This window comes from Zophobas morio, unplaced genomic scaffold (assembly GCF_036711695.1).
Source record: "Zophobas morio isolate AGI-343-1 ecotype UQ-CSIRO unplaced genomic scaffold, CSIRO_AGI_Zmor_V1 ptg000011l, whole genome shotgun sequence".
NCBI lineage: Eukaryota > Metazoa > Arthropoda > Insecta > Coleoptera > Tenebrionidae > Zophobas > Zophobas morio.
The window spans coordinates 8787277-8800861 of NW_026972116.1; the positions used below are offsets into that span (position 1 = coordinate 8787277).

Sequence of the window (13585 nt, forward strand, 5' to 3'; positions counted from 1 at the left end):
GGAGCATTCTAAAAAATTAATGACGACGAATTTTCGTATTTGTTACCTAAAAGATCATCCAATTTTTTTTTCATCAAAATCAAAAATCATGCGGCACACCCGATTTGGTGTTTTCATACCTTCAAATGAAACACTTATTAGATATTTGACTTTATGTTTACTGAATTTTTTTTGTCATGCCACAATAAAAGCTAAAGTTGCTCTTTTTTTCAAAAAACTTTTCGAGTAGCCAGCTGTTATCTAGCAACCCCAGGTTAAAAACTTGTCAGCGCACGATAGCTATCCATCCTGGAGAAGTGCGCGATTCTCTTGGAGGGCGTCGCGACGATGTCGACCAGGTGACGGTTTTGACGCTCAGTACAGCTCCGACGTCCTCCGGCAACAGAACGCTCCGGCGGCCGAAATATGCCCGTTTGTGTACCGACAGCGTATTAAAACGTGCGCCGCTCCATATGCATGTCTTGCGAACTTTGTTTCGCAGCTAGACCTCTCATCAAAATTCTCGTTACAGACTTCTTGGTGAGTTTTGATGTTCTTTAGTCGTGTCCTTCGACATAGACAGACTTGCACTGTCCACGCGGTTCATACCGGACCTTGCGCGCATAACAATTATCCAATAGGCGAAAATCGATGGCAAAAGTAAATAAATGAGGGAAAGACGATGCCAGGTCGCCTCGCCGCCGTTATCGGCCCACATTTCCTAATAAATTATTTCTTTTTATACAAAACACTCGATAACGTCACGCATTTTGATGTCGATATCGCGGTTCTTGGGGTATTGACGTTTGTTTTTTTTTGTTGTTGTTGGCGATGATAGTGTTTATGTGCTTGTTAGTAGTAAAAACAATTTCGATACATTATTTTTACGGGTGGAAAAAGTTTGAAATTTCACTTGTGATGGAGTTTCACTTTTATGCGAACGCTTTTGAAGGGGGTTCAAAGTTGTGTAGTGTTCTGTACTCGGAGGTATAATAAAAAAGAATATTTACTGAAGTGGGAAATTCGCGTATTTTTCAATTCTTAAGAATGGAGTTTCTTGAAATTTGTTCACGTTTATGTTATACAGATTTAGGGCTTTATCGAACGAGAGTTTTTTGTTTGCCTTGTTGCTTACAATAGTGGTTGTATTTGTTTACTTACACTAAAGCCCAGTCGACAATTATGGGTTGTGGGACCGTATAACCAATTTTTTTGCAATTTAGAACAGTAGATAAAATAGTTACAATTGTGCTCTTCGTTTATTTTACAGCATATTTGAATTTTGCAGAAATGCGCCCCAGTTGAAAACTTCTAACAAATTGTTTTAACACATCTAGTCCTTATTGTATGTTGGCGATGACCGAATTTCTTGAAAAGTTCATTAAACTACTAATAATCATGAAAGAACCATTTAGTACGAATACTGAATGCCGTATTTTTACAACATAAATTTACAAATGCAGGTGGGTTTTACGTTGCAATAGGTTTTGACTTAACCCCAATGAGTTTTTTAATTTAAAGTGATATAATTCCTGTAGGATAAAACAATTTTTCAAGCAGATTTTTACACATGTTAGAAGTTATATAAGAAATTGATTTTATAACTCGGCGAAAGTTCGTAGAATAAAAATAATGAAACGTTCGACCGCTTGATATAAGTATAATTAATATTTTAATATTTAGCTACTCTGTTAGATGTTTTATTGCAGTGTTTATCACTGGGAAAATATCTCCATTTATTTACGACCAGGAAATGTTGTAATAAATATTTTCTTTCAGTTCAGCATAATTATAGTGTTCAAAATTCAAAACAAAGGTTTTAATTGTAGTACATCTATTTTTCTCAGATGAAATATATTAAAACACGTTTTTCCCTCTGTTTAAAAGCATTCTTACAGCAAAATATATCGTCATGAATAAAACGACTTAGGTTTTATTTAACAGGTAATATTTCTTATATACATACATCAACGTGTAATAAAAACCAAATTTAATGACAAACTACATAACATATAAATGCGTCTTAAAGTTACAGAGTTACGTCCACTACTTTTTATACAATATAATAGGTATGTAAAATTTTGAGGAAGCTATCTGGATTCGTTACAGTCAATCATTTGAAATAATAATTTTTATCAACTGGTCACTTTGAAATTTTATTTGTAGTAATATTTCGCGGCATCCATCTTTCTTATTCTAGGATACAGTTCATACTACTTTTATTTTGCAGAAATCTGGAACACCTTTTGTTTAATAATAATAGTGATTAATTATATACGTTGAAAATATATTTTCTCGGGAATTTTATTATCTCAATTGTTATTAAACGGTACAATAAAAAACATATTTGGAGTAGGCGGTGAAAATTCAATTACTTACGACTTTTCTAGAGTGTAAAGTCACGTGAAAAACTGGCGGTTAATGTTAATGACATTTAACAACAAAATAATATTCGATTAGAAAACGTTTTCTCATTTTAGTGCAAATTTCTTTAATGCAGATTTCTGAAATAAAATTAATAAGTACCTAATTACAACATAATTACATCCATAAATTATCTGCTGGTTAAAAACTTTCCCGTTAACATAAGGAACACTATCTTCGAGGGTTTGAAAAAATTTGGTCAGCCAGCAATGATTCAACATTAATTAATTTTAAAAAAAGCAAGTGTTTTCTGCTGCCAAGTCACTTTTTATTCATAAAAAAATGGAAGTACTCAAAATCATAACGGTTATGACCATGACAATAATTTCCTTTGGTATTTTTTTTTTCTTTAGAAAGTAAAAGAAAACATGAGAGTCCCTGAAATTTTCAGTAGCAACAATAAGAAAATATTCTGGATAATTCAGTCGAACATTCTGTAGGATCATTACCAGAAATATTTTGTGTTGTTCAGAAAAAGTCTTGCTAAAAAAGTAAACGCAACACTGACACAACAATTCTGAAAAAAAAACTGATTTTTATGAAACAAAGTAAAAGATGAACTAATAATAAACCGCGAAAAATTGCTGCCAAGTCAAATATCATTTAAGATGCAGGCATACTTATTAGTCTCGGCAAATAATTACCCTGTTATAAATAACGGCAACTAATAACTCCAAGGCCTGCTCCAAATATATTTTTTATTGTTAGTTTAATCAGTAACAATAAATGACAATATTGCAGTTACTACAAGAATCAAAATAAGGTAAGTTTAATTTACAGAAAAAGGTCGCAAAAGTGCCTTGAACACCCGGCGGTGTTTAGATTTTTCAATATAGTTTTAATAATAGTCAGCAGTATGTACCTTGAGTAATAAAATTATTTTCAAATCTAAAAAATGTTTACCATTGAAATTAATTATTACAATACTAATTTCTAAAAATATTTTAACATATTAGTGCTTTATTTTTTTGAAGTTAATTACTTTGAACTGGATAATATAGTAATATTATAGCGAGTAGTAAAAATAAAGAAAAAAATGGCCGAAAGTTGTTTCGACAAAACTTCCCTCGCGTCTGAAGTACAATGAAACATTTACGAAAAACTATAAAATTTCGATGTTGCGAATTTAATTTTTTTATTAGAACCCTTATAAGTTGAAATAAACAAATGTATGGAATGTGAAAGTAGATGTAAAGAAGCGTGCTACATATGTTTCAAGTGAGTTTTTTCTTTACAAAATTTTGTGAAATTTTTGCAAGGACACGTATATCAACTTGGATCGGTGTAGTGTAATACTAATAATAACAGTATTGTTCCCAAATTTTCTGGGAAAATGGGGTGAGCCGTTTCTAATTTAATCAATAAAATAAGTTGACACACACTGCGACGAAATTCCACTGACGGACTGTGACGGTCCGGAATTTCGCCGATAACGCGTAGGGGTGGCGTGCCTCGGTGCCAAGCCTTGGGCCGACTAGTGTCGCTGAACAGAAACAGGTCTGGCCGACCTAGGCTTATGCAGTCACCTTCACGCCACCGGGGGTGAGAAAAATTAACAATAATCGTGTTTATTCCCTGCCACTAGCTACAGGGCTAAAATAATCTTACGGCTAAAATAATCTTAAATATCTACAAAAGAAATTAAAAAAAAAAAACGGCCAGCATGGTTGTGCCCTCTTGGACGCCGACTTCCTCCAGGAACCAGGACGGGCTCCTCCTAGTCCTGGAACAGAAAATCATCCGGGGACGCTACGGCGACCCGGGAGGGAAGCGCGGTGGTGAAACACGACGTGTGCTCAACTGTTTCGGCTTTTTGCGGTGACGAAAAAAAAACGGTGACGCCGGTTCGGTTTTTCGGTGGGAGGCGGCGAAAATCCAAACAGTACTTACGGTAGTCGGTCCTTACAGGGGTTCTGCACTTCTCACAAAACAACTTTGCAAAAACCGCCACAGCACCGGGTCAGACACTTCCAAACTCATCTAAAACTTCAAGAAAGAATCCCCTTGTCTGGCCGGGTCGGCGCGGCGATCGCGGATTTACTCTTAGCTCTTGGTAGACGTCCCGGTTTTAGGCCCGCGAATATTCGCATTGTTACAAAACATTAATTATAATGTATAAGCAATTCTAACAAAAATTAATGTAATGATAAATCCCAAGTACAAGCCCATCTAACTTTCACATTTAAGAATTTATTTAGCAAAATTTTGAGATGACGTCACCAATTTTTTGGAGGATAAGCAGATATATTTTGATGAAAAATTTACCATACTTACTATAACTTCGAAACGTCTGAAAGATTTCAGAGCATTCGATTTTGCAGATTCAAAATCAAATTGCAAAATGTTGTTATATATTTTTTTTTTCCATAAAACTGGACGCTTCGGGTAAAAACTCAACACGGATTCATATACTACTCGTGTAGGACGATGTTATTTTATACAATTTAAAACCCATTTACTATTATGTACAATTTTGAGGTCGGGATGATTAAATAAAATTTGGTTAGCGTTTTACCAGCTACTATTTACATGGTATTCATAACACATACATAAAATTTGCAGTTTCGAAGATTATCTGTCTAACAAAAATCGTCACGGACGGCGGACAGACAGACAGACGGACGGAAAGGAGAGACTCATTTTTTCGTACTCTAGGGGTCATGACCCTTCAAAAAATATGAAAGCAAGCAGTCGCCGATGACAAGCTCACGCTCGAAAAGTGAAAATCGAAGAAAATAATATTTTTAACTTCTCGAGTATATATTAGGATAGTTTAAAATAGATAACTTGATTATTTATTTTGAGACCCTTGTTAGTTTAAATATTTTGGTTCGTACAATGTGACATTAACCACCCTGTAATAGAGTTTTGAATTATAAGGCACATTAGTGACGTACAAACGATACCTCATCTTAATATTTACCTAATAGTTTTAAGAAACAACTTTACAGTTTCGATATAATCAGTAGTATTTTCTGAGATTGTGGGTTTAATATAATTGCCAAAAATGTCACACAGGCAGCGTCGGCAAGAAAAACTGGCATTTTTCTATTTTCCAGGATATGGGACGTAATAAAAGCATGATTTCGAAACCCGTCAAAATAAACTTATTTCGAATTCTGTTAACTGTAGCTTGGGAAACAGAAATATATTACGTGATAGTGCACCATCAAGACAGAAATACTTATAGCACAGCGTTAACTGTAATGGCAGAGATATATTTAAAATTTAAATGGTAGGGTCTCAGCTTGAAGACGGCTACTGCTATTACGTTTTGTAGCACTTTTTTAATTACTGTTTCTATTTTATTAAGTCTTAAATTTCTTTTAAATGTAAACAACTCTTTAAGTAAAGTTTGTTAAAGTGAAAAAAAGGAGCAACATTTTTTGTTTACTTTTTATTTTTTTTAATATCTATTAAGTACTTCTAAAAAAAATCTCTTATCAGTTTTGTTTTCAAATTCGCTACACTTGTATACCATCAGTTACGTTAATTATTATGGAATGAGAACAAAACATAATGAGGATGAAACCACAGATTTTGAAAATAATACATTGCACACTATGTTCAAATTTTACTACTATAAAATACAATCGCAACAAGGAAAAACTATTGAAGAAAAAAATGGATACAATTAAAATTTTTCGAAGTGTGTATGTAATATCTACGTATAGAATTGTAGAAACCATTGTATGTATTTTGTATTTTTGACAAATCAACGACTGTAAGAAAAGCAGCAGAAAGTATCTGTTTTTCTTTTGACGGCAAGCGTAATTGCTTATTTGTTTGATAAAATCATTCGCCGAAGCGACTGTGGCTGGTAGGCAAAAACCTTCTCTGAATGCAAATCTAAATGAAGGAGGAAATTAGAAACTTTCTTGAGTTGAAATGTAAATAGCCGAGATTATTTGCCGTAAAAATAATATTTGTCACAATTGTGGCTGGCGAGATAATGAGTTCCAGGTCAATTTCATGGTGTACAAAGATCGCTTATTCAATTCGTTCGTAATTGTATTTATTCGAATGGTGCAATAAATGGTGGATGCGCCGGGTTAGCACAATGCATGAATATCAAGATCTCTGTTCAGACTTTGCATAATTACGTCGTTCAATTAACTGTTAAGTACTTGAAACGTCGCAATATAATAGTGAATTAAGCAAATAACAATAAAATTAAAGAAAACTGACAAAAACTTCTGTGTTAGTTACGTATACGTTTTATAGAAAACGCTAACACGAACGTGTATAATTGTCTATGTCAGAAATGGCTACAAATATCATTTCTGCGCTTACTCATTAACTTGTAGAACAATATGCAGCATTTTAATTAAAAGGCAAACGTGAAACAAGAGCAGCGGCCGTAATTCTAGCTGGATATTTCTAAATAAAGTTTTAAATCGCACAGTGGCAATTCAACGTTCCAGCACTTGAATTACTTTTTCTGCAAGTTCTGTTCTAGCAGAATATCACTTCGTTAGGAAAATTATATGAAAGCCGTATCCTGATTGGTGCGTATGCAGCTCTTAAATTTGTTAAAGTTTGAATTAAACTCCTTAAAGTATAATAAATTTGATTCGGGATTCCTATAACTCATTATTTTCCGGATCCACACTTTCATTAATTTTCATTTAAACTCTCTCTTTTATGCATTTTTCGTTTTAATCACAATAAATTTGATGATGCGGAAAACAGTCAAACTCCTTAAGTCGTACGTGTGCAAAATTCTCTTTCATTAATCTTATCCAATCTCTTTCAACCGCTTAACACCACGTCTCATCACCTGAAATAATTTTCCACAGAATAGAGAGGATCAATATTGAACCTAGGCAAAAGCACGTTGTTCAAAGCGTTGGGTGGATTACAGCTGATTACAACCCACAGAAGGTTCCACTAATGTTCATTAAATCTGTCATCGAGTGTATATGGCGCAAATAATTCTTCGATTAATCGTCAAGCGAACTTTAATCAGTCGTGGCCTGTCACCGTCGACAAGATAACAAGAATGTTATTCCAAGGAAGAGAAGTATTGACAGGTGTGTACAATGTGTTCAAGGTTCGATGTATTATGCTCTAGAGTAAGGTAAGTATTTGTATAAGGTGTGACACGTCATTCGCTCTAAATGAGAAAATATAATATTTGATAAAAATAATTTTAATTAATACATTATTTTTGTATTGAAGGCGTAGCAAATTAATATTAAATCAATACTGCACAACAAATATACATATTCTATATGTTTTTGAATTATAAATCCCATTTAATGAATTTAAACTGTTTACGGTAATTACTTGCAGTTCATTGCTTACAAATGAGCATAAAATTGCAAATTTGTTTCGTTAGGTTTATAACAAATGATAAATGCAATATTATTGACGATAACGAAATAGACAAAATTGTATTTAGAGTGAAAATGGTTTTATAATTTCGTATTAAAATTTATAGGTACAATAATTTTAATATATTTTATAAAAATTTTTCTTATAGTCGAAAAACAAGAAGATGTGGTGAATTTGATGATTCTTATTGTGGTGTCTTATTTGCTAAGAAATGTTTTTTTTTTATTGAACAAAAGTTGTTTGCACCATGTTTTCCTCGACTCTAAACCTGTTTTTGGCCGGTTTGCTGCAAAACTTGTACCAAAACAAGCTTATACAAGAGTTATTTGCAACCGGACGGTTTTATGAGTATTTTCCAGGGTAATGGGCTTTTGTAGATATCGTTCTCACAAACAAAGATTATAGAATTAGTTGTACGACTCATATTTTCTTATTGAAAAATGTAAAGTACGATCAATAGGAAACGTCCTCAAGTTGGCGCTAAACGAGAAACATACTCCCTCAAAAAAATTCAATATCTAGTTAAAGATGATTTTTGTTGATTGCTTACTATAAAACCTCAGAAATAGTTGTAAGACGGACACCTATGGGGTTTTTTTTAAATCGACATTAAAACATCCCATAATAGTATAAAAATAATCAATCGCTCAACTTTCTCCATGTGCAACTCCTGTTTCGGTCTGTCGTCTGTTTGTCTATCGTCTGTGTCGACTTTTATTGGAAATGAACTCCGAAACTACCGGACTGAGAGACATGATGAAATGCCAAACAAAATTTGTCTGATCATCCCCGGCTGCAATTTGATGACGGCACCGTGACATTTTACGTGGTAGGTGCCATTTAACATTTGTAAAATAACGTACTCTTGTACATGTGGTTTATGAATCCGCCTTGATTTTTACCCTAAGCGTTCAGACGGTCGCACACATAATTTAAATTTTATAACAACAATTTGATATTGATATTTTAGCATCGAAATGTTGTAAAGGAAGTGAAATGAATGATATACAACAGTAATTAAGGCAAATCTTTTCGGAAATTCTTGATATTATAATTATTCAAATATAAATTAGATTTGCCGGCATAGAAAACTGACACATTTTTGACTTGCTTAATGTTTCTAAAATTTCAGTTTTTGTGAAAAAAATTCTGCGAAATCGATACTTAGATATTAAAGCATGTTGCGACTTGCTTTATCAACTTTACAACTATAAACCGCCCATGTTCATGACCTACGTTCGAATTATATACAGTGGCGGTGTATGGTTGATGAAGTATGATACGTTAATGAATTCAGAAAAACAAGCTGTACAAAAATTATAAAAAATATATAGTATCATAAAAAAAGAGTTGAATATCATAGACAAACACAAGGTTGTCAAAACACGTTATTTATAGGATATCAGTTACGTTCTTACACTGTTACTGGTACTACTTATCCATATTTGTTTTTTGAATATATAGAAGTTATCGCAAATAACAGTTCGCAAAATCAAAATTTTTATTTTTCAATGAAGCGGGGTTTCTTGGAGTGAGGGAAGTCCTGTAGATAGAACTTTAAACCAATTTTTTAAACATGCTATACAGTTCTATAATACTAAAACATGTTACAAAAGCGCAAATAACGTTGGAACTTTTTATTTAATAGTTTTTTACGATTATTAGCTTTCTGGAGTAGATAATAAATAAATTTCTATTACTTGTTGTTCTCTAGTCATGAAATCAGTGTTAATAGATTGTCAAGATTTCCAAAAAGTTCTTTTCGTATACTCTAAGACACGTGTAAAGTTTGTTAATTAATTTAATTCTAATTTTGAAATGAGGTTATCAAATTTTTGGAGCTCAGAAACAGATGAATTCTAATGAGCAGTTTATTATGTTCAAGATAATATGAAAATGTTTTACCTATATTTCACAGTTTATAAGTTTTTTTTTTAATTACAACTACAGGCGCATATGAGTTTGCACACCTTAAATGCTAACTCAACAAAATTTAGACATGATGTCATCAATTTTTGTAATGGATAAACAGATGAATTCGGATTAACGATCTACCGGAATCATCATGTCCTAAAAGAGTGGGCAAAATTTCAGTACATTTGGTTCTGTACTTTCTAAGTTAAACTATAATTTTTTTGTAAAATTTTCAAGAGTTTTCAAAAATCTACATGCATACAGTTAAAAATAGGAGTAGATTAATAAATCACAACTATAGAAACATGCTAATATGCACATTTACGTACATTTTACTTGTCAATATTTGAAGATGACGTCAGCAAATTTTTGGTAAGATTGATAAGCAAATTTTGGTTAGTTGTACGATATGCTAATAACTATTATCAAAAGTTTCACAATAATTTGGCCAATAGTTGCAGAAATGACTTGAAAACAGACACCTACTTTTTCAGATTTTAAAAGCTATGAAATATTGAGAAAATAAAGTAGCCCTTCGCCGTCTTACGCTTGGGAATTAAAAAGTTAAAAGCATTTATTTAAAAAATGATGTCATCAAAGAAACTTTAAATGAGCAATTTAACTAGTTTAGTAAAAAGTTTTCAGACTCTGTTGATTTTAAAGAATGTTATGTTTTATTTTATAACATTCTGCGCATGTTAGCTTTCAGTGAAGTATTAAGAAGAAGTTTTTCTGTTGTTTTGTGCAAAAGTTGTATATAAATATGAAAGAAATATTTTACTTTGTGTACAAGAATGAAACAAAACTTTCCCGTTATTTTATTTGAAAGTTTAATTTCGACGACAAAAGAAAATGAGTTCTAAATTTGGAAAACTGTTTGAGCAGTGGTTATATTTAGATCCTTTGGTAAATTTATATCAGGTTTTTTTTAACTGTGGAGTTGCAGACGCTTTTAACTTTTACAAAAAATTATTTTAAATTTTAAAAATACCTTAGTAAGTTATCTAATAAACTACTTATTTTTAACCATAATTTAATGAACGATTTTATTTAATTTTTGTAAAAATTCGAAACATTCTGCTACTGCGATATATCATAACAGTATACTCTAATTGTGTGGACACAGTTAACGAAAATTAGATTTTAGTAAATATAATAAAATGTTCTTGCAACATGTTATGTTTTAACACTCTTCATAGCCATAGCCTGTGGATACAGCAAACCGACCAAAAAGGCGACAATTTCAAATAACAGAAAAGGATGCAAGGATAAGAAAAATTCATTTCCAATAAATGCCGACATGTGTGCCTTTTTATTAGTCTTCCGGTTGAAATTTCCCTTCACAGAACCAAAATTGAATTTTCCATCTGCTCTCGGCCTAAATTATTCCATAATTGGGGTAGAATCTCCCTTAACTCATTAACTGTTATTGAGGCGGACAACTAATTTCGAAGGATTTGCCAACTTATTTTAACGACGTTTTCGTCATGGATGGACAAGAACAAGATGAATGCAAAATCCTGTCAGGTGCGGCTTCTGATTAATTTATGAACGTTTGGCATTTGCCGGGAGGAAATTGTAGGCGAATTTGAAGAGAAAGATGGAAGGAAATTGCAAGGAAAGTAGGGATGTGTACGAGGGAAAGAACATGTTTTGAATGGTCGTGACCTTTTGAGTGGTCGTCAGGTTGTGTTTCATAATTAAACGTTTTGATCTCGTGTTACCTGTAACGAGTTTGGGTCCGATAACCTGCCTTCACGTTAATGAGTGGTGTGTCGGGCAAGATTTTCGGTTTGCCGTCAGGAACTGAATGCAAACTTTGTTCTATACAAATTGTCTTTAACTGATTTTTAGTTTTCACGGTGTAGCTAAAAAAAATAATTTACAATTTGACTAACATTTTAATATAATATATTTCCGACATAAATATACTGGTGGGGTACTTTGAAGTTTTACATTTAATTGACGCATAAATTTGCGTTAAAAGTAAATTTCGTTTTTATATTTTTATCAAACACATGACAATATCATTCATACCATAAGTTAAATTTTTATTCAGAAAATTGTGTTTGATTTGAAAATAAAAAATTTGGATAAAAGATTTGGACGGTACATAAAAAGACGAATAGCATATTTAATCAACATAGTTAAACCTCATTTTTATTTTTTCCACAGAAGGCCGAATTCTGCAAAAGCTTTCCGAATTTTATGCGCATTTTAATATCCTTGAATTATTCCAAGAAAAGAAAGAAATTTTCCAAACTTTTTTAAATAATTCCATTATTTATCGTTATAAAAAACCGCAACGTATAACATGTCATTTTTACTGAAAACAGTAATTTTCCCCGAAGTTCTAACATGGTACCATAAAAAAAATAAACACTGTAGCAATCCACACCAACTATTATGTACATACATAATTGCCGAATATGAAATTATACTTTAATGATGGACTAACTAAATAGGAACAGGCAAGAGCAAAACAGACGGTTTTGTTATTGATTGGGCCCAACCTTCCAGGTTTCAGGTTGGCTCCATATCATTTATTTCCGTTCGCTGACCGCTGGCATCCATTAAAGTTATTTATTGTGTCTAACGTTCATTAGATTTAATTACACCACGTTTTTCTTTTCCTTTTTAGCACTTCGGCGCGATGTGATTGCATGGTAAGGTGATGTTACATTTAAATTTTAAATGAACGCCTGAGTGTTTCACACGTTCTAATCTTTTAAAATTCGTCATTAAAACGAAGCGAGAGGTTTGATAATTGAGCTTTTTAAAATTTATTTTATTGCTCTACGAGGAAATGGGTGAAATAATTTAGCAGAGATATTGAAGTAATTGATTGCGTGCCATTTGTTAAATTGCCCGTTGGAAATGTGCTCAGGAATGGGTTTTAAAAATGCAGTGGGTTAACAACGGGCAATTGTCCAGTGGCTTTAATTTATTGCAAAATATTTACGTTTTGGGAAGCAAACAAGCAATAAGATAGGAATCAATTTGCGAAGTAATCAATAATCAGCTTACAGTTTTTAAAAAACCACTTGTGAACAAAATTTTAACGAATTCTTTTTTTTACATTTTTGCAATGTATGTAATATGGTAAGACAAAAAAAAGATAATGATTTATATTTTGTTGCGTGATATATTCATAAAATCAGGAAGGACAAACTCTGGGACTTTTGTGTAAAAAATGGCGGTGAGTTGGATCACTAAGTATTATAGATTATAAGAATTATAGAATTTCGTTCATTCGTTTCATTAGATCTTTCCCATCTAGTTTGTCTTTAGAACTACTGGGTCGCCTTAAATACCGTTCTTAAGTCCTATTTATTTTGGTTTTGGTGGTATATGAAGTCTTATACTCAAATCTCAAAATTTGACAAGTTGTTCAATTACCTTTTCGTAATTGCATATGAGGTTATTTTGTTTATGCATAATGTTTTCTCAACTGTGCGTTTGATTGTTATGATAAAGAAAACAAGTTTGAGGTTGTCAAAGACGGGACTGACAGCTCACCAGAACTAGAATAGATTAGAGGAATCTGATTACCGAATCGGACTCAAAGTTTGGTGATTATAAAGTGATTGAAATGTTTTATCCCAAAGTCAAATAACTATATATTTAAGAAACGGTCAAACCCAGAATCGATTTTGTATACTATATTTTGTATATTTCAAAAATATGACGCACTCATACAGATGAAACTGATTCGTAGATTTTTTCTTGTGCTTTCGTCTTCTCATTCGAACACTCTTTATTATCTAACTAGGTAGTAGTGCAACGTAGTCGTTTCTACGTACAAATTTTAAAGTGATCACCTCCTTTGAAGGACGATCTCATCTCTTGTTGACACAAGCGGTCGCTATCAACTTGTCATTAACCCTCTTTCCAGTAAATTCACTAACATTTTATAGGTGTTTGTCGCAAT

General features: G+C 32.5%; 1 protein-coding gene across 2 annotated transcripts in view; it reads left to right on the top strand.

Moving 5' to 3' along the window:
- Positions 1-379: 379 nt before the first annotated feature.
- The window catches only part of LOC135126863 (uncharacterized), a 351909-nt gene continuing 338703 nt past the window's right edge, over positions 380-13585 (top strand). For both annotated transcript variants that reach the window (XR_010280143.1, XM_064053057.1), the window contains exon 1: positions 380-519. The gene's annotated coding sequence lies outside the window, so the exon portion shown is untranslated. The remainder of the gene's footprint in view (positions 520-13585) is intronic.